This window comes from Aethalodelphis obliquidens, unplaced genomic scaffold (genome assembly GCF_003676395.1).
Source record: "Aethalodelphis obliquidens isolate GAN/ISIS:26980383/991018 unplaced genomic scaffold, ASM367639v1 scaffold44, whole genome shotgun sequence".
In the NCBI taxonomy this organism is placed as follows: domain Eukaryota; kingdom Metazoa; phylum Chordata; class Mammalia; order Artiodactyla; family Delphinidae; genus Aethalodelphis; species Aethalodelphis obliquidens.
Genome location: NW_020837988.1, coordinates 12,276,253 through 12,296,495, shown reverse-complemented (window position 1 = coordinate 12,296,495; position 20,243 = coordinate 12,276,253). Strand labels below are relative to the sequence as shown.

General features: G+C 55.8%; 1 protein-coding gene and 2 long non-coding RNA genes across 8 annotated transcripts in view; all 3 read left to right on the top strand.

Annotated features, from left to right (window-relative positions):
- Positions 1-12: 12 nt before the first annotated feature.
- LOC113606596 (uncharacterized) lies at positions 13-6,973 on the top strand. Of its 3 annotated transcripts, none has more exons than XR_003427620.1 (4): positions 13-825; positions 1,005-1,209; positions 1,471-3,422; positions 5,978-6,973. It is a non-coding gene; the product is annotated as an uncharacterized LOC113606596 (long non-coding RNA). The 3 variants fall into 3 exon arrangements; XR_003427619.1 differs by lacking the exon at positions 5,978-6,973 and having other exon boundaries at positions 1,471-1,592; positions 2,027-3,628; XR_003427618.1 differs by lacking the exon at positions 5,978-6,973 and having other exon boundaries at positions 1,471-3,628.
- LOC113606595 (uncharacterized) lies at positions 3,714-5,564 on the top strand. Its single transcript, XR_003427617.1, has 2 exons — positions 3,714-4,971; positions 5,090-5,564. It is a non-coding gene; the product is annotated as an uncharacterized LOC113606595 (long non-coding RNA).
- Positions 6,974-14,418: 7,445 nt separating the features above from the next.
- Positions 14,419-20,243, top strand: part of CCDC57 (coiled-coil domain containing 57) — a 106,657-nt gene continuing 100,832 nt past the window's right edge. For 3 of the 4 annotated variants that reach the window (XM_027081098.1, XM_027081101.1, XM_027081100.1), the window contains exons 1-2: positions 14,419-15,568; positions 16,588-16,712. The gene's annotated coding sequence lies outside the window, so the exon portion shown is untranslated. The remainder of the gene's footprint in view (positions 15,569-16,587; positions 16,713-20,243) is intronic. The other variant, XM_027081097.1, reaches the window with a different exon arrangement.

Here is a 20,243-nt window from a genome sequence, read left to right as displayed (position 1 = left end):
TCCCGCTCCCCTGGCGCTGGGCTGGGAGCCCGGGCGCGCAGCCCCCTCCCGCCCCTCCATCTCCCACTCTGTGCGCGCTCGCTTCCCTCTGCCTGGGCTTGATGGGAGCCCAACTGGGTCCCGCAGTGACCCCCGTCGCCCCCCGCGCCCCGAGCCGCGCCCTCTGACAGGTGAGCGCGCGCATCCAGGCGCACCCCACGCCGCGAAGTGCCCGCGGACCCCGTGGGGTTCCCGCCTCTCGGCTCAGCTTTGGGGTTTTGCAGGCCTCCCTGGCCAAGCCCCCTGGGATCTGCGCCCCCATCCAAACCTCGGGGCCGACACCCGCCCCGGCCCCCCAACCCCCAGCCCGCGCTGCCTGGGTGATCTTGGGCAAGGCCTCCGTCCTCTCTGACTTCCGTTTCCCCCTGTGGCTTTGTGCGCTGCTGAGCCAGATAACAGCCGCTGCCCCTCCTCTCGCGCTCCCAGAACTGGCTGTGCTGGGGGTATGGCGGGGGCCCCAAGGCATACTCCACATCCCCACACCCCGCGGACACTCATCTAAGGGGAGCGTTGATCCTGGCTGATCCTGGGCAAGGAGCTTCAAACCCCCGGTTTTCTCATCTGCAAGACGGAAAGAACTAAGGTTTGAGGAGGCACCATGGAGTGTGGCCATTGGTGGCCTGGGCCCAGGACACCACTTGGTGGCTGCCCCTGAGCCACAGGACCACTTTCCATTGAACCTACTTCAAAATGACACCCGAGTCTTCTGGGACTACAGGAGGCCAGGCATTGGTGTCTCTGGGATTTATGGCAAAGATTCCAGCTCATCCTGGACAGGGTGACAGAGTGAGCATCCCTGGAAGATTACCCCCCTCCAGAGGCCTATGGGGTGGCCCACCCGCCTTGGCACAGTACAGAGGAGTGGGCAGAATGGTGGTGGTGTTGGCCTCCTGGCCCAGAGTTCACCATCCGACCACCCCTTCTGAGACACCAAGTCCACTGAGGCCTTCTGCTTTTTTTTTCAGATGCTGGGAGACTGCCCCACCCCCACCCCCTGTCAGAAGAGCCCTAGCACTCATAGAGGCTGAGCTGGTCTAGCTGCCACCCCGGCCCGGGACCCGACCACCCTCACCCCCAAATGCTAAAGAAGTTGCCACATAGGCATACACACACAAGAAAGCAGGAAGCACAGCCCAAGCCTCCAGCAGCAACTTGGCCTGGGCCTCCCAGGTGAAGCCCTGCTGAGTTGGCCTGGACCCTGGGTGTCTATAGGGGCCCTTGGGAAGGAAGGGGGTCCCCACAGGGTATCAGATGGTACCCCCAACTGCCTGCACCAACAACACTCACTGGCTTCCTCACGGCTGGAGGTGGGAGGTACACCAGCATGGGAGGGCATCTGAGGGGGTGCAGGGCAGAGCTGCAGAAGGGAATCCCTCACCCGTGCTCGTAGTTCCAACCTCTGGGATGGGGCACCTCCCTCCTCTGCCTCAGATCATTTAGACTCACACCCTGCCCTGCGTGGGCCCCTCCTGCCACCACCTGGATGCCCTACCCATCTTCATGAGGCTTGGGAGCTAGTGCCCCTCACCCCAGGGACCAAAGATTCCTGTTAGGTAGGAGCTGTGCAGCCCTCGAGCCCGCCCCCACCCCGCTCCTGCCCTCACCCACCCCCAAATGGAAGACCTCAGAGCGCCCAAAAAGGGAGACAGATGTGGGGTGGCTGGGGTCTTCCGGCCTGCTCCCAGCCTCCCTCAGACTAGCGCTGGGTCTTCTCTGAGCTCTGCAACCGGGGAGGGCCCCCACCCAGTGATCTGAGGGAGTGCCTGGGTTCCACCCTTGCTCCCCAAGAAGGAAAGGGACACCAAGCCTCCATCTGGGAGGGCTGGGGGTGTTTATCCAGAGATACTGTGGTCCTGCAGGAGCCCCGAGGAGGGAGAGGACAGTTCCCCAGACCCAGGGCCCCTCAGGCATGGTCTTCCATGGGTGTGGGCCCCAGGGCCAGTCTGGCTGCTCACCCAGAGCTGAAATGTGGGCTCCCCCCTCCCAGGGACACCGCGGGCAGGCTGATCAGGCACCGGCTTGCCAGCCCCGCCCCCACCCCAGCAGGGCTCCAGGGAGTGTGCTTTGACTGGGGAAGTGGAGGAAGACCAAAGTGGGGTGGCAGAGTGATGGCCTCTGTGTGTGGCCCGGCGTGGGAAACCACCTGCTGACAGTCAGCTGAACGGCAGAGCAGCCTCCCCCCAGGGCCTCCCGTGGACCAGGGCCCTGCAGGGGAGGACCAGGAACCTCCACAACCTGAGACCCTCGGCCTTCCAGACCCCAAGCTCCCCCTGGGTGCTTCAGTCCACTTTCCAGGGCCAGGAGCCCTGAGCACAGCAGGGAAGGAGTGGGTGCAATTCTGTGGTGCAGGGGAGGGGCAGAGAAGGCCAGGGACACCCACCCCAAGTCTGACTCCGATGGCTGGTCCCCCACAGTGGCCCTGGGCTAGCCCCCCAACTGAAGCTCCCCTTTTCTGAAAGGGAGGGGGTGGGTGACCCGGGGAGGTGCAGCCACCCCTGGCGAGGTGGGGGGGATGCTCTCCCTCATGACCCAACCTGCTTCTGGCCCTGCCCTTCCCCACGGTCCACCACGCCCCTGCCAGTGCCCCCACCTGCTCCATCTCCTGGATTCTCATTCTTCCAGTTGTTCCAAATCACAGCTGCAGGTCCCATCAGGACCTAGAACGTGCTCTGAGGGGCCTCCAGGCCTGCCTGCACCCTCTCCCCGGCTGCTGCAGCTCCTGGGTGGGGACTGTGCCTCACCCTTCCCAAGGAGAGAAGATGGATACAGAGCAGGAATGTCTACTGGGCCCATCACCCTCTCAGAGTCTGATCTCCATTTTCCACCCAGATGGTGGATGGGAGCCAGGCTCCGCCGTGCCACTGTCTCTGAAAATGATCTTGGAAACCTGGAGAGACTTCAGAGGGTCTCAGGGGCAGCCCCCCGGGAAGGATGGTGGGACAGGCCTCCTGCTCCTATGCAGGGCCAGATCTCGGGCATCAGGGAACCTTCCAGGGTCTGATGGGGCCATGCAGAGGCCCCATCCTTGAGCCCTGGGCACCCCCACTGGGCTCCAGGCCCCAGCCGGGCCATTCATCCTGCCCCTGGACTGCCTGTGCCACCCAGCATCGGCTGCCAGCACCCCGTGGACGGGTTCGGGGCCAGCACAGGCTGGGTCGGTTGAAGAAAGCCGAGTCATGGGACGGACATTCTGGCTGAGCCTGGGCCCCCCTGCCCTGGGGTCCGGCTCCTGACCCCACCGTCCTTAGGGACCTGGAGGCAGGCAGGACTGTCGCAGCCGGTCCTCACTCACACCACAGCTGGGCCACACCTCCCATGATTCAGGGTGGAGAGGCCGCCTTTCCGGAAGACTGAGGCCAGCGGTACACAGGCCCCTCCCCAAGGTAGGCCACGCCCCTTCCTCCCTGCTTGCCCCTCGGCTTTTCCTCGAAGTCAGTTCAGGCGCCCTGAAAAATAAACATATTGACTACTTGGCTGGCCCAGGCTATGGGCGGAGGTAAAAACAGGCGGCAGAGGCCAGACCCCTGCCCAGCCCAGCCTAATTCACCTGCCCTCCCCACCCAAGGCTGGTGTTGGGCACGGGGGTGAGGGTATGGGTGGGGCTTGGGGGTGTCTGTGGGGGGTGGGAGTTCCGGGTGGGGTTCTGTGCGTTTATTGGGGTGTCTGTGGCAGGCGTTTGAGGTGTGGCTGGGATTGGGAGTGGGTGGGCTCTGGCTTGGGCCCTGGTGGGTGATCCCTCTGATAGCCGTTGGCTTTCTCCGGCGGAACCCGGCTGGCTGCTGCCCCTTGGGCCAAGGTCAGTCACAAGGGGGGGCCGCCCCAGCTGCCCACTCCTCCTGACCCTGCAGCAGTCCTGAAGGGAGGGTCTCACCTGGGAGGTGAGGAAGAGCAACCCAGCATGGGAGGCTGGGTCCAGGTGGGGGCAGCAGACTTGGGCCAATGGCCCCTCTCCTCAGTGGCCGCAGTGACCTCACCCATGCCACTAAGAGACAGGACTGAGACAGGGTCGGTGCTGCTGCCGAAACATTCAGCACCCAAGGTCAGTGGGGCTGCTGGGCAGGCGTGCCCAAGACTCTTGTCGAGGTGGGGTGAAGGGGCCCAGCAGAGAGGAAGTCGTGCCGGCAGCCCAGGTCAACCCTGACGCACTCTGGCCTCAGTGTCGTATCTGTGAAGTGGCAGTGAAGCCCTCCTGACCACTCTTGGGAGGGTTTGAAAGCTCACCCAGCTCACCTGTTAGGGGTGTCGCTCCTGCCCCATCGTCCAGCCAGACTGGTCGGGGGTGGGGGGCGCTCCCATGTGGACAAGCCCCCTTGCCCCGCCCACGCCAACATCCGTCCACCGGGCTTCAGATTGAGGCCTGCCCCAGCTCGGCATCGCCCTCCACCTTCCCAAAGTCACCCAGCACCCTGCACCCCTCACACCCACCCCCGTCCTCAACTGAGCTCTGCTTGGACGGCCAGTGAGGGCATCGAGGGTGGGGCACCTGCAAGGGGCGAAAGGGGGAACTTCTTAGGGCCACAGGCTCTGAGGACAGGTAGCCTCTGTCCTGAGGCTGCTGCCACACCCTCTGGCACCCTGTGACGCCCTCGGGAGCTCTCCTCTCCCCCACCCATAGATGAAATGGGCCTGGCCTGGAGGAGGCAGGACTCAAGTGCAGACCTGAGCTTAGATGTGGGAGTGCACAGGCAGAGGCAGGGCATGGGGAGTGGGCAGGAGGCCACTGGCCTGGCCAGGTGTGGATGACACGGCTGTGGAGACTGGGGGTGCAGCGGAGCAGCGCCCACCCCGACCCCACCAGGCTGAGAGGCTCCTGGGACTCCCGCCAGCTCTCCTCCAGGCCTCTGTGCCTTTGCATGTGCTATGCCCTCTTCCCTGGGGAGGCCAGTGAGCCTGTGCTGTGGCTTTGTTACCTGGATCGTGGCTCCTCCCCAGGTGAGACTGGGGGCCAGAGCTCAGGGGCCAGGTGAGTGCGGGAGGATCCCGGGCAGGTGGAGGCAGGCCTGGGCTATCTGAAAGTGCCCGGTACTTAGCCATGACATCCCTTCTGCAGGATCCTGTCAAAACACTGGTGTCCAAATGTCCTGCCTCCCCCTGCCCACATCTACAGATGTGGAGCCTCGGCTCCAGGGGAGGCCCCACCAGGAGAAGACAAGGTGCCTGGTGTTGGGGCCCCCTCTCACCCCCCATAGGCGAGAGAGGTATTCGTTCTCTATTGCTACACAAGAAATCACCCCCCAAACTTAGCCACTTAAAAGAGTAAGCATTTATTACTCGCCCTGTGTCTCCGGGTCAGGAATCTGGGGGCACCTGGGCTGGGTGGTCAAGGTTTCAGGAGGACCCGCTTCCAGGATGTGGCTGTTGGCAGGGGATCTCAGGTCCTCTGCAGATAGGCCTCTTGGGAGGGCTGCGGAGTGTCTTACACCATGGCAGCTGGCCTCCCCTGAGTGAGTGGTCCAAGACAGCCAGGGAGCTTTGCGGACCCAGTCCTGGAAATCCAGCATCATCCCTCCTGCAGCTTCCACTGTTAAAGTCACTCTGTCCGGCCCACACTCAAAAGGTGGGGAATTGGGCTCCACTTTTTGAAGGAAGATTAAAGAATTTAGAGGCCCCAGAGGACACCAACCCTTGACCCTGGAAGGAAAGGCTGGGGGACAAGTGTCGAGCCAGACCAGAATTGCTGTCAGGGCTACGAGCACTGATCCCCTGGGGAGGGGGCTGCTACTCCTCCCTCCCCACCCCTAGCCCAGAAGTCTCCAGGCAGGGCCCTTTCCAGGTAGGTCTCAGCGGGGTGAGTGGACTTGATATTTGGACCTGAGGGCTATGCGGACTGCCCCCACCCCGCCACGCACCCCTCCAGCTGCTCAGCCCTGATGTTGGAGTACAGGACGCAGCTACAAGTCTGCCCCTTCACCTCTTCTCCTGGGCCCTGGGGGTTCAGATGTGACAGTTCTCCTACCCTCGGCCACTGAGAACAGCCTGAAGGATGAAGGACGCTGCAGTCATCCTCGTTTTACCTAGCCAGTCATGTTTCTGAAGGCGATGACTGCAGGTAAGGTTTCCGACAGACTCTGAGGTGGAAAGCAGTGTGCAAAGTCAAATCAAAGTAGGTCACGTGTTTGCTCTTAGAAATACACACATGCCGCGGGAGAGGTACACGCCCCAAGCGGGATCAGGTAAGGTTACATTCAATTTCTCCTTTACACTTTTCTAGAATTTCTCAGTTTTCCCGCAGGGAATATCTATTAGTTGACTTTTTTTTTTTTTTCAATTGAGGTGATATTCACATAACATGCAACGGATATGTAAAATGTACAACTCAGTGGCATTTAGTTTATTCATAATATTGTACAAACACCAGCTCTCTCTAGTTTCAAAACTTTTTCATCACCCCATTAAAACCCCATAAAAATACCACCCTGTACTCAGTAAGTCATCATTCCCCATTTCTTCCTCCCCCATCCTCTGGGAACTGCTAACCTGCATTGTGTCTCTGTGAATTTGCCTGTTCCGGGTACATCACATAAAAAGCATCACATGGTATGTGGCCTTTGTGTCTGGCTGCTTTCACACAGCGCAGTGTTTTCAAGGTCCATCTATGTTGTTGTCTTTATAATTTCATTCCCTTTTATGACTGAATAATATCCCACATTTGGTTGTCCATTGATCTGTCAATGGACATTTGGGTCATTTTTACCTCTTAGAGATTGTGAGTAATGCCGCTATGAACATTCCTATAAGGTCTCTCTATGGACATAGTTTTCATTTCTCTAGGTCATATACCAAGGAGTGGAATTGCTGGATCATGATAATTCTATGTTTAACTATTTAAGGAACTGCCACACGGTTTTCTGTTTTCCACCTGCACCATTTTACATTCCCACCAGCAATGTATAAGAGTTCCTGTTTATCCACATCCTTGCCAACACTTGTTAGTTTCTGTTTTTTAAAAATCAAAGTCATCCTCATAGGTGTGAAGTGATATCTAAGTGGTATCATACTGTCATTTTGATTTGTATTTCCCTTATGACTAATGACAATGAGCATCTTTTCTTGAGTTTATTAGCCATTTGTATATCTTCTTTAGAGAAATATCTGTTCAAGTCCTGTACCGTTTTTTCAAGTGGATTCTATTTTTTTGGTTGAGTTTTTTTGTTTGTTTGTTTGTTTTTAGCTGTGCGGGGTCTTAGCTGCAGCATGCGGGCTCTTAGTTGCGGCATGCGGGCTCCTAGTTGTGGCATGTGGGATCTAGTTCCCTGACCAGGGATTGAACCCTGGCCCCCTGCAGTGGGAGCTTGGAGTCTTAGCCACTGGACCACCAGGAAAGTCCCTTGGTTGAGTTTTAAGAGTTCTTTATGTGTTCTGGAGGCTAATCAGATATATGCTTCTCCTATTTCCCAGGTTGTCTTTCCACTCTCTTACATTGTCCTTTGATACAGAAAAGTTTTATATTTGTTTCTTTGGTTGCTGTGCTTTTGGTGTCATATCTCATAATCCATTGCCATGAAGATGTACCCCTATGTTTTCTTCCAAGAATTTTATGGTTTTAGCTCTTACGTGTAGGCTGTTTTTTTGTTTTTGTTTTTTTTTGCAGTACGCGGGCCTCTCACTATTGTGGCCTCTCCCATTGCAGAGCACAGGCTCTGGACGCGCAGGCTCAGCAGCCATGGCTCACGGGCCCAGCCGCTCCACGGCATGTGGGATCTTCCCGGACCGGGGCACGAACCTGCGTCCCCTGCATCGGCAGGCAGACTCTCAACCACTGCGCCACCAGGGAAGCCCGGCTGCTGAGTTTTGAGTGGATTTTTGTGTATGGTGTGAGGCGGGGATCAGACTTCATTCTTCTGCACGTGAAGATCCAGTTGTCCCAGCACCACTTGCTGATCTATTACTTTCATAATTACAAAACTAGGTAAAATATAAGCCTGCTCCTGTGTTTAAATTGAAGTAGGCATTGCTCGGCATGGGCCACCTTTTGGGTCTAGATGCTGCCCTGGTCTCTCCTTCCTACTCCTGGGGCAGCAAAGCCCTGCCCTAGACCCTTGTCCCCTCCAGCACTCGCACGTCAGTGGGCAGATCACCAGCCTCAAGCCAGAGGCCTTAGTGATGGGCATGGAGTAGGAGGCAGGCTCACCTGGGTGCTGGGGGAGGAGCAGCCCACTCTGACATAAAGGGCGTGAGGTGTCTGGAGCCTTGGCTGCAGCAAAGGCCACTGGCTCTGCGGGGCTGACCTGGCCTGGGGAAGCCAGGCCAGGTCGGGTCAGGCCTTCAGAGAGACCCATCTCTCCCTGGGATCAGGCTAGGCAGGTGGGGACACAGCCCTCCCCTCTCAGCTCAACCTTTCAGCCTGGAGGCTGGATAGGGCATGGCCCCTAAGGTTTGGACTTTCCCTGCCCCGACCTGCTGCCCCAGGCCCTTTGGATCCAGTCCCCCCAACTTCTCCTCCCATTTGCTTCATTCCACCTGCCCTTGGTCCCACAGGTGGCCACTTGGGGATCTGCCATCTCTGCCCCATCCTGAGCTGTGGGCTGGGGGTAGGAGGAGGGTCAGGTCTCCCTCTCCCCCTCCTTGGAGCCAATCTAGGTCCTGGGGGTGGGATTGGGTCAGGGTTGGAATTGTCACTTCGTGCTTTCCACTGGCTAGAGCCCCCCAACTCCCTCTTTGCTCTTTGTGTCCACACCCACTCCTCTCCCTGGGTCCTCCCACACCTGTGCCCCCAGGCCCCATAGGCAGCCCTTCCAGCCTTGCTCCCTGTGGTCCCTACTACCCATTCCTCCCTCCCCTCGTCCTGGAGGCCACACAGTCCAGGCACCCAACATACGGCTCCTCTGTCTGCTGCCTGCAGCCCTGTTCTCCCTCTGGGTCCCACAGGCTTGGGGGCTGCTGCTGTGGGACGCTACCTCCCTGTGCCCCCCTCTGCCTTGCCTGTCGCTGTTTGCCCCCACCTGTGGCCTGAGTGAGGTGCCGCTGAGAGCAGTGGAGTGGCCAGCCAGGGAAGGACTGGTGGCCAGAAGACCACTGGGGGCCGGCGGTGGGAGGCTCCCTGCTGTCGGGCCTGGCACAGCCTCCTCAGACGGGGGCCTGGAACAGAGCTGGCGATCACACAGCCTCTACTGGCAGTGGCTGCTCCCGCGGCCTGTGCACAGCCTGAGGGCGGCCGGGCTATACCTGCAACCTCGCCTGCTCTCCAGGTGAGGCGAGGTGCCCCTTCACAGGTCAGGGCAGCTGAGGAGGCTGGCTGAGCCCAACACCGCACAGACTTCCGCTCAGTTGGGTACCTTTCCCAGGGGGCATCTGGCAAACGCTCACTGTCCCACACTCCCTGTCCAGGTCCCCAGCCCCCAAGCGCAGTGGCCGTTTCTCAGACCACAAGCCTCCAGGCCCCCTCTTCTCTCTCTGTCCATCTGGAGTTGGGGGGTAGCCTCTCCCCTCTCAGGGCCCTCAAGACAATCCTTGTGTTGGTGACCCCAAGGCACCCCTGCAGCCCAGACTCCCTGAGGACCCTCAATTCCCTGCGCCAGTTGGAACTCCCTGCTGCCACCCCCTGCACCGGGGGCCTTCCTCCGGGGTCCTCTCTTTCCCTCACTCCCACATCCAGGCCTGGGCAAGTCCTGCAATTCCTCATGCCCTAGGCCGTGGACCCCCAAGGCTGGGAGAGCCTTTGCCCACCCTGGTGCCTGGAACAGAGTAGGAACTCCAGGAATGCAGGTGAGTGAGGACATTCGGGAAAGGGCAGCTTCACACACCGTCCAGCCTCCTCTCCACCCCTGCAGCCCATTCCTCACACGCGGCCAGAGGCAGACTCCCAAAGCACCCCTGGCCCGGGCCTCTGTCTCTCTTCCTTGGCTACCATTCAGGTCTCACCTGCTCAGGTGGGCTGCCTGGTGGCCCAGGTAACTTAGCCCTAGCCACGCACTCTGCACCTGACCTTGCTTTGGCTGCCTCTCCCGACCTTACCGGGGATCTGCGTACCTTCTGGGGGGAGAGCTGGGTGTGGGCCCACCTCATTACTTGCTTTTGCTCTCTAGGGCAAACTCGGCTCACCTGGGCTGCCCCCTCCCAAGTGATACCCGGATTTACAGCTTCCCACTAATCCCCCTAATCTCAACTTGGAGCATCTCAGCCCCAGGGGACAGAGGTCATGACCCAGCCTGGCACGCGGAGGCCCGGGAAAGTTCTCCTGAGGTGGAGGATGGAAGTCTCAGCCCGACCCTGCCCTTGGCCTTCCCCAGGCCAGAATGGCCAGCTGGAGGATGCAGCCAGGCCCTGGCAAGGAACCAGGCCCGGGAGCCACGGAGGGGGCCGAGAGAGTGGGCTGGGCTGCGTGCCAAGCTCTAAGCATCCCCGTAGCCACCGGGAGGGCGAGGCCTTGCCCAACCTTCCTGTGCCGACCGCAGTCCTCCTCTTCCCGGTGACTCAGCACAGCTCGGCGGAATGTCTGGGGTCACTCAGGAGAGGGTGGAACGAAGCCAGTCCCTTGCCCCTCAAGCGCCAGCTCACGGGTGGTTTGCAGGGAGACGTGAGGGTGGGTCCTGTCCCTGCTCTGCTTGGCCACTCGAGCCCCCGTCTCCCCTCACCTTCGTTTCCTCACTTTCACTCCAGAGGGTGGACCTCACGGTCTCTGGGGATTCGGTTACTGGAATCCCTCAGCCTCCCCGAATCCCCTCAGAGGCCACAGTGGGCAGCAAAGTGAGGTGGACATCAGCCCCCCGGGCAAGACGGCTGTGGGGGTCGGTTGACCTGGCGAGGTGCACCCTCTCTTGGTGCCCACTTGTCGGGCAGCTTGTCCTTTTGGCCATGGCCTCACAGGGAACACTGCACTCTGTCCCACCCATGTCCATAGCCCTGCCTCTGCCTCCAGGCCTCAACCTCTAGGAAATGGCTATGTTGGGCCTCCTGGTTCTCCTGTCCCTTCCAGGAGCGCCGTAATTCCAACCAGAGTCCCTTCCTGGTTGTGGCGCCACGAGGACGCCCTCCCCTGCCCCAGCCTGCTGCCCGGTTCACAGGGCACCCCTTGTTCGGCAGGGGCAGGGACCATCCCGCTGGCTGTCCATGGCCTGGCACATACTGGTAGCGGGGGGGACGGTGAAGGACATCTCTCCCACTGAAGCCTCCCAGCTGGTCCCTGTTTCCTCAGGACCCTACCAGGGAATTTGCCCACCTGCTTCTGGTGGTCCAGAGGGGCACACAGAGGCCCAGGCAGCAGGTGGCAGCCTGGCCTTTCCTGCCCTGGGGCCTGTGAGCAAGTGGATAGGTCATTGCAGCCTAACACAGGCACCTTCCTAATCCGAGGGGGAAGTGACTTGCTCAAGGCCATGCAGGCTGGTGCCTAAGCTGGCCCCACCCAGATCCCTGTGCTTTTGGGACCCCATGAGAGGCCGGCAGCAGGGCTCCCACTGTGAGGTCAGCTCCCAGCACTATGAGCCCCACGGCCAAAAATTGGAGGAAGGACCTGGAGTCGTGGGCAGTCAGAATGGGGGCCTCGTCGGGCAGCCCCTGGTACTCCCCTGGGGGGCACTGTCCTGGGAGGGCATCCAGCTGCCAGGCCAGGCTGCTCACACAGGGGTCACTTGAGGATCACCAAGGTCAGGCGGTATTCTGGGATCTGGGAGCCACAGCCCAAGCCCAGCCCTTTGATGCGTGGCCATCCTGGTTTATACCACCCCACAGCGAGCCAGCTTGCCACCCAGTGTTGACATTTGCTCTAAGCTTAGGTGCTGGGGGCGCCAGTGGGAGCAGGATGGCTGACCACGCCCAGGCCAGCAGACTTGGCCCACTCCTGAGCCCCCTGGCCTCAGTTTCCCCATCTGTAAAGTGGAGAAAGTTCTAGAATCACCCAAAGTGTGGCTTTGAGGGCTTCATGTGATATAGGGGCCACCCCACACGACAGGCCGGGAAGCAGGGCCCCCCTCAGAGCCCACTGGCTTCTCAGGAAGGTCCAGCACTAGTCCTTTGCTGGCCCTTTAGTGTCCCTGCAATGTTGTTATTATCCCACAAGCACTGTACCCTCACAAGCTCCAACTGTATGCTTGGGGTGAGGGGGCAGTTTGATCCTGGCTATGCTAGTCACGAAGGGGCTGGGCAGGGTCCCTTAACCTCCACTGTTCTGTTACCACATCTGTGAGGGGTGACCACAGGGTGGCCTGTGGGGAGCTGGCCCTGGGCTGATATTAGCCCAGGGAAAGCAGTCTGTAGCAGGTTGAATGGTGGCCCCAAAAAGACGTGTTCTGGTGGTCCCAGTACCTTAGGATGCGACCTTCCTTGGAAATAGGGTCTTTATAGATGTAATTAGTTAAGATGAGGTCACATGGGAGAAGGGTGGGTCTAACCCAATAGGACTGGTGTCCTTAGAAAAGAACACACGTGAAGACACACACAGGAGGAAGGCCACGTGACGACGGAGGCAGAGAGTGGGGTGATGCATCGATGGGCTGAGGGGCACCAAGGACTAGCACCAGTAGTCACCTGAAGCTGGGAAAGGTGGGTCAGGATTCTATCCAGGGCTTTTGGAGGGAGCAAAGACCTGCAGCCACCTTGATTTCGGCTTCTGGCCTCCAGAACTGCTGCCTCAAGCCCCCAGTTTGTGGTCACTGTTATAGTGGCCCCAGGACAGACACACAGTCAGTCAGCATTGGCAACAGCGGGGATGCAGCAGGCTGGCCGAAGGGTCACCTGCCTTGCAGTGTGCGCAGAGGGCATTCTGGGTGGAGGAGGGGGTCTGGACAGGATGGTGGGCAGGTTGGGGGAGACAGACTGGGAGAACGTGGGGTCTGGCCTGACCTGTGGGGAGACCAGGCAGAGAGCTGGGTAGAGAGTAGTCAACATGTCCCTCCTCCCTTCCATGGGCATCTACTGGGCTCCCAGATGTGGGGCACAGATAAGGGGCCGAGCTCCAGAGCCCAAGTGGACAAATTTTCAGACCTTAGAGGGCCTGTGGGGTCTGCCAGGAGTGACAAGGCCCCTCTCGGGGTGGTGAGGGCCCGAGCTCTCAGCAGGGCCCACTGCCGGCCTCCATCATTTTGTGGGCTGTGTGATGTGCAGGGGCAGGTGAGTACCATACCCCTCTGGGCCCAGCACCCCAGAAGCCTTAACTGGGGCTCAGGTGAGGGAATCAGAAGTTCTGGGATGTTGGGCGATTGAAGTGGTAGAAGCTGGCCCTGCCACAGGAATCAAGGCCATGCTGCTCCTGGGCCACCCTTAGGGTTAGTGCTAGGGTCAGGGTCAGGGCTGGGGTTATTGCAGGGATAGGGTTACGGTAGGGTGGGTCAGGATTAGGGGTTAGGATTAGTGTTGGGGTTGTCACAGAGTTAGGGGTTAGGGTCAGGGTGAGGGTTGGGGTTAGGTTTAGTGTTGGGGTCAGGGTCAGGGCTTGGGTTAGGGTGACTGTTGGGGTAATTGCAGGGATATGGTTATGGTGGGGTGGGTCAGGTTTTGGGGCATAGATGGTGAGGTACAGAGATCATATTTATTGTTAGGATTTGTCTTTATTCAAAGGGGTGTATCCTCTTGGCCCTTTGGGTTTACATAGATACACCCCAGAGGCCCTTCCCTGGGGCTGAACTAGCACCCATGTAGTTCACATGTTGTTCAAATCTATGAGGAATGGAGGGTGTTATCCCTAGTTTATGGAGAAGCAAACAGAGTCCCAGAAAGCTGTAACAAGAGGAGCGGAATTGGGATTTGAAGCTGGACTGTCAAGCAGGTTACCCTGGTCTGGAGGCCGTGAGGCTGCCCAGGGCCTATGGGATGTAGGTTAAAGGTCATGGGGACCCGCTGTGGCTCCTCCAGGCAGGCAGGACTATTTTCACGTGGTTTCTGCGCACTGATAGGATCACATCTTTCATTTTCCATGAGGCTTGAATTATTGATCTGCCTGATTTTTTTTTTTTTTTTTTTTGCGGTATGCGGGCCTCTCACCGCTGCGGCCTCTCCCGCTGCAGAGCACAGGCTCCGTTGGTGCAGGCTCAGCGGCCATGGCTCACGGGCCCAGCCGCTCCACGGCATGTAGGATCTTCCCGGACCGGGGCACAAACCCGTTTCCCCTGCATCGGCAGGCGGACTCTCAACCACTGCGCCACCAGGGAAGCCCCTGATCTGCCTGATATTTAATAACCCCTGGACCTCCCTCCAAGAGCTGCCTCCTAAAACAGAGGGTCGGGACTTTTGTCCAGCACTGGCAGGAACAGCTTGGCGACTGGCCCTGGGCAGCCAGAAAGCCATCAGGGTGGAGAACACACAGATGGAGAGGAGAGGCTGGACCAAAGACTATGTCACCCCGCCTCTGTGCCCATCACTGCCTCTCTACAGCCCGGGCCCCTCCCCTCCCAGGTACAGTACCGCCCCGCTCCGTGCAGTCCCACATCCCGACCCGTCGGAGCCGCCAACAGCTTCGGGGCTGCGAGACGGGCGGGATCGTGGAGCCTAGCTGGACGAGGGGCGGCTGTCGCGCCGGGAAGCCTTGGCCGCCTCCCGTCCACCCGCCACCCACTGATAGTCCTAAGCCTTCCTCCCTCGGCTGCACCTGCGCTCGGGCCGGGGGTGGGGGGGGGGGGGGGGGGTGTGGAACCCGGAACCTGGCTTCGGGGCTCACGTTTCCAGCCGGCGGGATCCGAGCAGTGCACCAAGCGCGCCCGGATAGCGGCAGACGGACTCGGGTTACCATGGCAACGCGCCGGGACCGGAGACTGCTCGTAGCAGGCGTTCTGGGTGAGGCGCGGACGCGGGGGCGGCGCGGGGGGCCGCCGAGGGGCCTCAGGGGCCCGCAACGTGGGAGGCTTCGGCCTCTCGGCTCGCTTTTCACGGGCGTCTTTGCTTTCCTTGGAAAAACCCGAGACGTTCAAGTCCTGCCAGACGCAGTGCGCTGGGTGGGAGGGCCGGGGGCGTTCTCTGCCGGCACGCTTTGTTTCGAGTGCTCTAGTGTTTATTCGACCCCTCCAGGAACCTGAAGAGGTGGGTGCTGCAGAGATGAGAGAGTTTACCCCGGACAACAGCCAGTGAGGACGGGTTCAAACCCAGGCAGCCTGGTCCAGAGTGATTTTTTTTTTTTTTTTAATTATTTGAGACTTACAAAAGAGTTGCAAAAGGAGTACAGAGATTGCCTCTTTACCTTTTGCCGAGATTCCCCCAAATATTAACCTCTTATGTTACCATAGTTCATTTTAGCAAACTAAGGAAACTAACACTAATACAAAACCATGATCTAATGTATAGGATTTATTCACTCAGCAATTATCCCACGAATGACTTTAGTCTTTTACAAGATCCAATCCAGCACCATCCGTGTTTTGTCTTCTTATTCGTTAATCTGGAGCACTTCCTCTGTCTTTCCTTGACTTTTATGAGCCAGTTATTTTGCAGAATGCCCCTCAGTTTGGGTTTATCTGATGTTCCTTTATGATTACTTTTAAGTTATGCATTTTTATTAAGAAAAACCTTACCAGTGAAATTGTGTTTTTCTCTGCATCTCATCAGGAGTCATCTGATGCTGATTTGTCCCATTACTGCTGATGCTAACTTCGGCCGTGTGTTTTAGGTGATGTCTACAAGGTGTTTCCCTCATCAAGTTACCCTTTTTCCCTTTCTAAATAGTAAATATCTTGTTTATAACCATACTGCCAACGAGTAATTTTAGCGTCCAGAAGTGAGCATTTTCTGAAACAATTATAAGTGTTGCATTTGCCACATGGTAATTTTTCCATTTCCATTATTTCTGCTTTTATAAGTTGGAATTGTACTGTAAGGAAGAACTTTTCCATATTTTAATTTGTTCAGTTATTTCTTGGTATAGGCATTTTATTTTTATTTCATAGGTTATAATCCATTACTATCATTTATTTTGTTGCACTGTTGTCCAGATTTAGCCCATTCAAGTTGGCCTCTGTCCTTTTAGCCTGTCCCCAACATTTTGAGCACTTACTTATTTTCTGACACCACAAGATATTCTGGACTCATTTTGTGCTTTCCTTAACCTAGCCTGGAGTCAGTCATTTCTCTAAGGAGCGTTGGTTCCTTTTAGTTTAGATGTTTTTTTTAGAAACCAAGATCTGGGGGAGGTATGCTCATTGCTACTGGAGTGTCATTGCTTTTTGGCTTTCTCAAAGGGCGAGCTGGGAAACATGTATTTGTGTACACTATATACATCCGTATCTATTTCTATATCCATATATCTGTACATACTAAAAATTGAGTTTATGTTGATACTTCCAATTCCAATCCATCACCACAGGGTTCATTCTACATTCCTTTTCCTCTAACTCTGGCTCCTATTGTCCTCAGTACATTTACCTTTTTGCTCAATCCTAGACCGCATATAACGTAATTTCAGTATTACCAATCCATATTTGTGTGAAAAACAAACCTACTAAAGTATAATATTTGCATGTGGTTGTTTTTGTTTTTTTCCTTAGAATATATAGTTAAAATGCTGTTTTACAAAGTTGTCTTAGTGTGTTTATGTTATTAATTTGTAATAAAGTGAGGTTCATTTGTTTCTGATTATATTTCACTTTGAGTCCTTATTGATTTTTTTTTTTTTTTTTTTTTGTGCTGCAGTGCACGGCTTGTGGGATCTTAGTTCCCCAACCAGGGATTGAACCCAGGTCCTTGGCAGTGAAAGCACGGAGTCCTAACCACTGGACCGCCAGGGAATTCCCGATTCCTTATTGATTTAAGTTTTGGTATGTGAAACATTTATGTGGTTCTAAAAGTGAGCACAGTATCAGCTCTTAACTACAAGACTATTCAAACTTTTATTTTATCATTTACTCGCTTTTTGGGGGGGAGAGGCAAGGGAATCTGGCAGCTGTAAATTCAAATAAAAAGCACTCTGTTCCCCTCACTGTAGCAGTATCCCTCACCCCAAGCAAGTTCCGGTGATTGAATTAAGATCTATCTGCTGCTCATCTCTCTCAGGTTTTACAAATGGTCATGGGTACTGTTTGGCAGTCAGTGAAGGACAGGAGAAAAGGCTTGGGTCATAGGCCCCGAATTTTCATCCCCTCGATCCTCTTAAAAATTGTCTATACCGAGTTTGGTTCATGCTGGGATTCCAGAGGGTGCCAGCACTGAGTCCCCTGTCCTGAGTGCAGAGATGAGCCACCTCTGGAATTTCTTTCAAGTCCCACAAAAATGTTTTATAAATTCAGCTTTTTGAATATATTTACAGAGCACCAGTAAGACAACATGCCTTACCAAAATAGATTTGGGTTTTCTGCATTAGGAATGGTGGTTGAGTGGAAAGCCAAATGTATCTGGAGCCACAGTCCTTCAGAGGAAGGAGATAAAAAGAAACCTCTGCTTTAGGTGTCTCTTTGCCCAGCCATTGTGCCTAAATGGCTTGTTTGTGAGCGTCTAGGGACTGACTTTTAGCCTTTACAAATGGTCCTTTTTTGTACATTTTAGAGTTTGCAACTGCTTATGTTTTACTGAAGTCATGCAATGTTTTTTCAGTAAAGTACTTGTCAAGTGTTTATTCTAAAACAATTGCTCCAAGTTTTTGATCAGACAAACAAAAGTGTGATTAGTTCTACTGTCACATCTGCAATTGGGTAGCCTGTGGGTTCCTCTCTGATTTGGTCATCTTGGCAAGGGGTGAGATTGGCAAGGATGAAATCATCCTCCCAGGCTCCTTCCTGTATACCCAGCTTATAGTCGCTGCTGCCAGCTTGCTGGAGAGTTGGGGCCCTGCCAGGGCGGGGCGAGCCCCTCTGCAGAGCCCACTTGGCTTGGAAAGCTCCTTCTTCTCCATGGAGCTCCTTTTCATATATGGTTTCTTAGGCCTCATCCTTTGCCCCGAACTCTTGTAAGTATGATGTTGGCTGTTAGGAGATGCTTGGCTATAGATCCTCCTTGCAGCCCTGGCCCTGTCGTAATCTGTGAAGAGACACCTCAGAGTCTCCCAATGCCTGGACGAGCCAGTTTCTGAGCCTCTTTCTCAATGCTCCGTTTGATCTGACAAGGCTGGGCCTGCATGGTCAGGGTCAACTGCTGCAGACCACTGCTGGGTTTTGGGTGAGAGAGTAAGTGAGTGCCCGAGCTCTTCCACACCCCACTGTATAGTCTGTGGTGGCATCTTGACACCAGGGGTGCATTCGAACTCACTCATGACTGAGGTGGTCTTCAGATAGGGCCTCTGCTGCTTGTGTCTGTTTGCAGCCTGCAAATTTTCCATGTTTGGGAAACCATGACTTTCATGAGGAGTAACTTCCATCTTCCTAAGACCCAGAATTTCCAAGTGCCTTTCAGAACTAACAGGTAAATATCCCCCTTAGATTAAAAAAAAAAAAAAAAAAAAAAGTTTAGAAAGCTCAGCATTTTATAGATGAGAACATCAGAGTGATGAGATGACCTAGCACAGTCCTGGTCCATCCCCTGCTGACCCCACTGCTTCTCTTAGAAGATTGTGAACACCGTGGGCCAAGACGAGTTGACAGTGCGCTCCCCCCGCCCTTCCCGGAGATTTCTCCAGTTGCCCCAGAGGTTTTGTGTGGTCCCTCCTGTAAACTGGGTGTGTACTGGGGATGCCTGCTGGCTGACAGACAGATTGGGTCCAGATTTTGAATCTGTGACCTTTAATAAAAGCCGATTATTCTCAGCCTTGGGGCTTTTAGGATTTGTGACGGATGCAGGGCAGGCTGTCTGTGATGGGGTGGGAGGGAAAGGAGCATAGCACTGGGCATGTCGAGGTCCAGCGGAGCATACACAGTAGAAGCTGGTTTCTCTCTGGGGACCGGCTGGAGGTCCAGAGGGAGCTGTGGTGGGCAAGATGGGCCAGGCCCCATCCTAGGGGTCTTCATATACTGTGCCAAACAGGTTGAACTTTCTTTTGAAAAGGCCACGTGCCATGGGCACAGTATCACGTGGTCAGATTTCTGTACTAGGAGAGCAATTTCCATGGGTGGCTGTGTGACCGATGCATTTAAGAGGCGAGCCTACGGACGGTCCTCAGAGGAGGGAGGCCCGTTGACGTCACAGACCTCCGTGTGCTCTCTCTGTAAAAAGCCGCAGTGATGACTCAGGCATTTCATCAAAGATCACAGTAGCATCGGCATCATTTAAAGTTGTGTATTTGCTTAAATCCTGATTCTTTGCCTGTGAGTGTGCACAGGCATGTGGGTGGTCTGTGTGTACGCCGATTTCTGTTGACAAGACTATGCCAGAGCCCAGAGCTCACTAGGCCACGCACCAGCTCACACTCATGCAGCCCCACTGTAGTCAGCTGGCTTTGTGCATATGTTGGGGTTTGGGGGGCCAGCCATTAGACGTCAGTTAGTGTGGGTGAACGCCCAACTGTGGAGGTCATCGAATCACCTTGTTATTCCACTCCGGGCTTTTCTTGAGCTTGGTGGCCAGGCTGACCTGCTGGAACCCTGGTTTCCCAGTGGTCCTGGGAGGCTTGCAGCCAGGGCAGGGGCCATGGGCTGAACAGGATGTGTAAGCCTCCTGAAGGCTGAGCAGAGCCCCTTCCTGCCTTTCCCTCTGGGCAGGGCCTCCCTGACCTCTGACCCGGGCAGCCCTGCGTCTCCGGCCACACTAGTGATGTGGGAAGTTACCTCCTCTGCCCCTTTGTTTCCGTGCATCTCTGTCTTGTCCCAGTAGGGATGACAACCCGTTGGTGTGGGGACCTGGCCCGTGTCTCCAGCAGGTGAAACAGCACCTGACATGTAGTAAGAGCTAAATAAATACTTGTTAAATGAATGAATTTAAGAAAGTTTGCTATGTTTATGAGAATTTTACATAGTATCATTTTTTTTCTGGCTACAATGATATACATCCTAACTGGAGTAGTAACAAACATTTGTTATCTCCTTCAAGGTGCCAGGGATTGGCGTACAGAACAGAGTGTGGTGACCTCAGGACATACCTGGGGAATCCCCTCGGCTGTCTACCTGGGGGAAATACTTGGCAACTGACTGAACTGGAAGCCAATAACTCCAGTTTTTACTGAATTTAAAACTTTTTAAAGTGAATGTCCTTAGTTTCCCTGTAGTTCATTGATACAGCCAATAACACACTTAAAGATCAAGTTATTGTTGATCTAGAGTGACTGAATCTGAAGGGAGAGGGCTGGCGATCAGAGTGTGGGGTGCTTGGGTATTTTGGAGTGGGGGAAACCATGGACAGGGTAGCAGAGGTGGGCCAGGCACCTCAGCGGATGCAGGGTCATCCTCTGTGGTAGAGCCACCTGGGCTCTGAGACCACCTGGTACA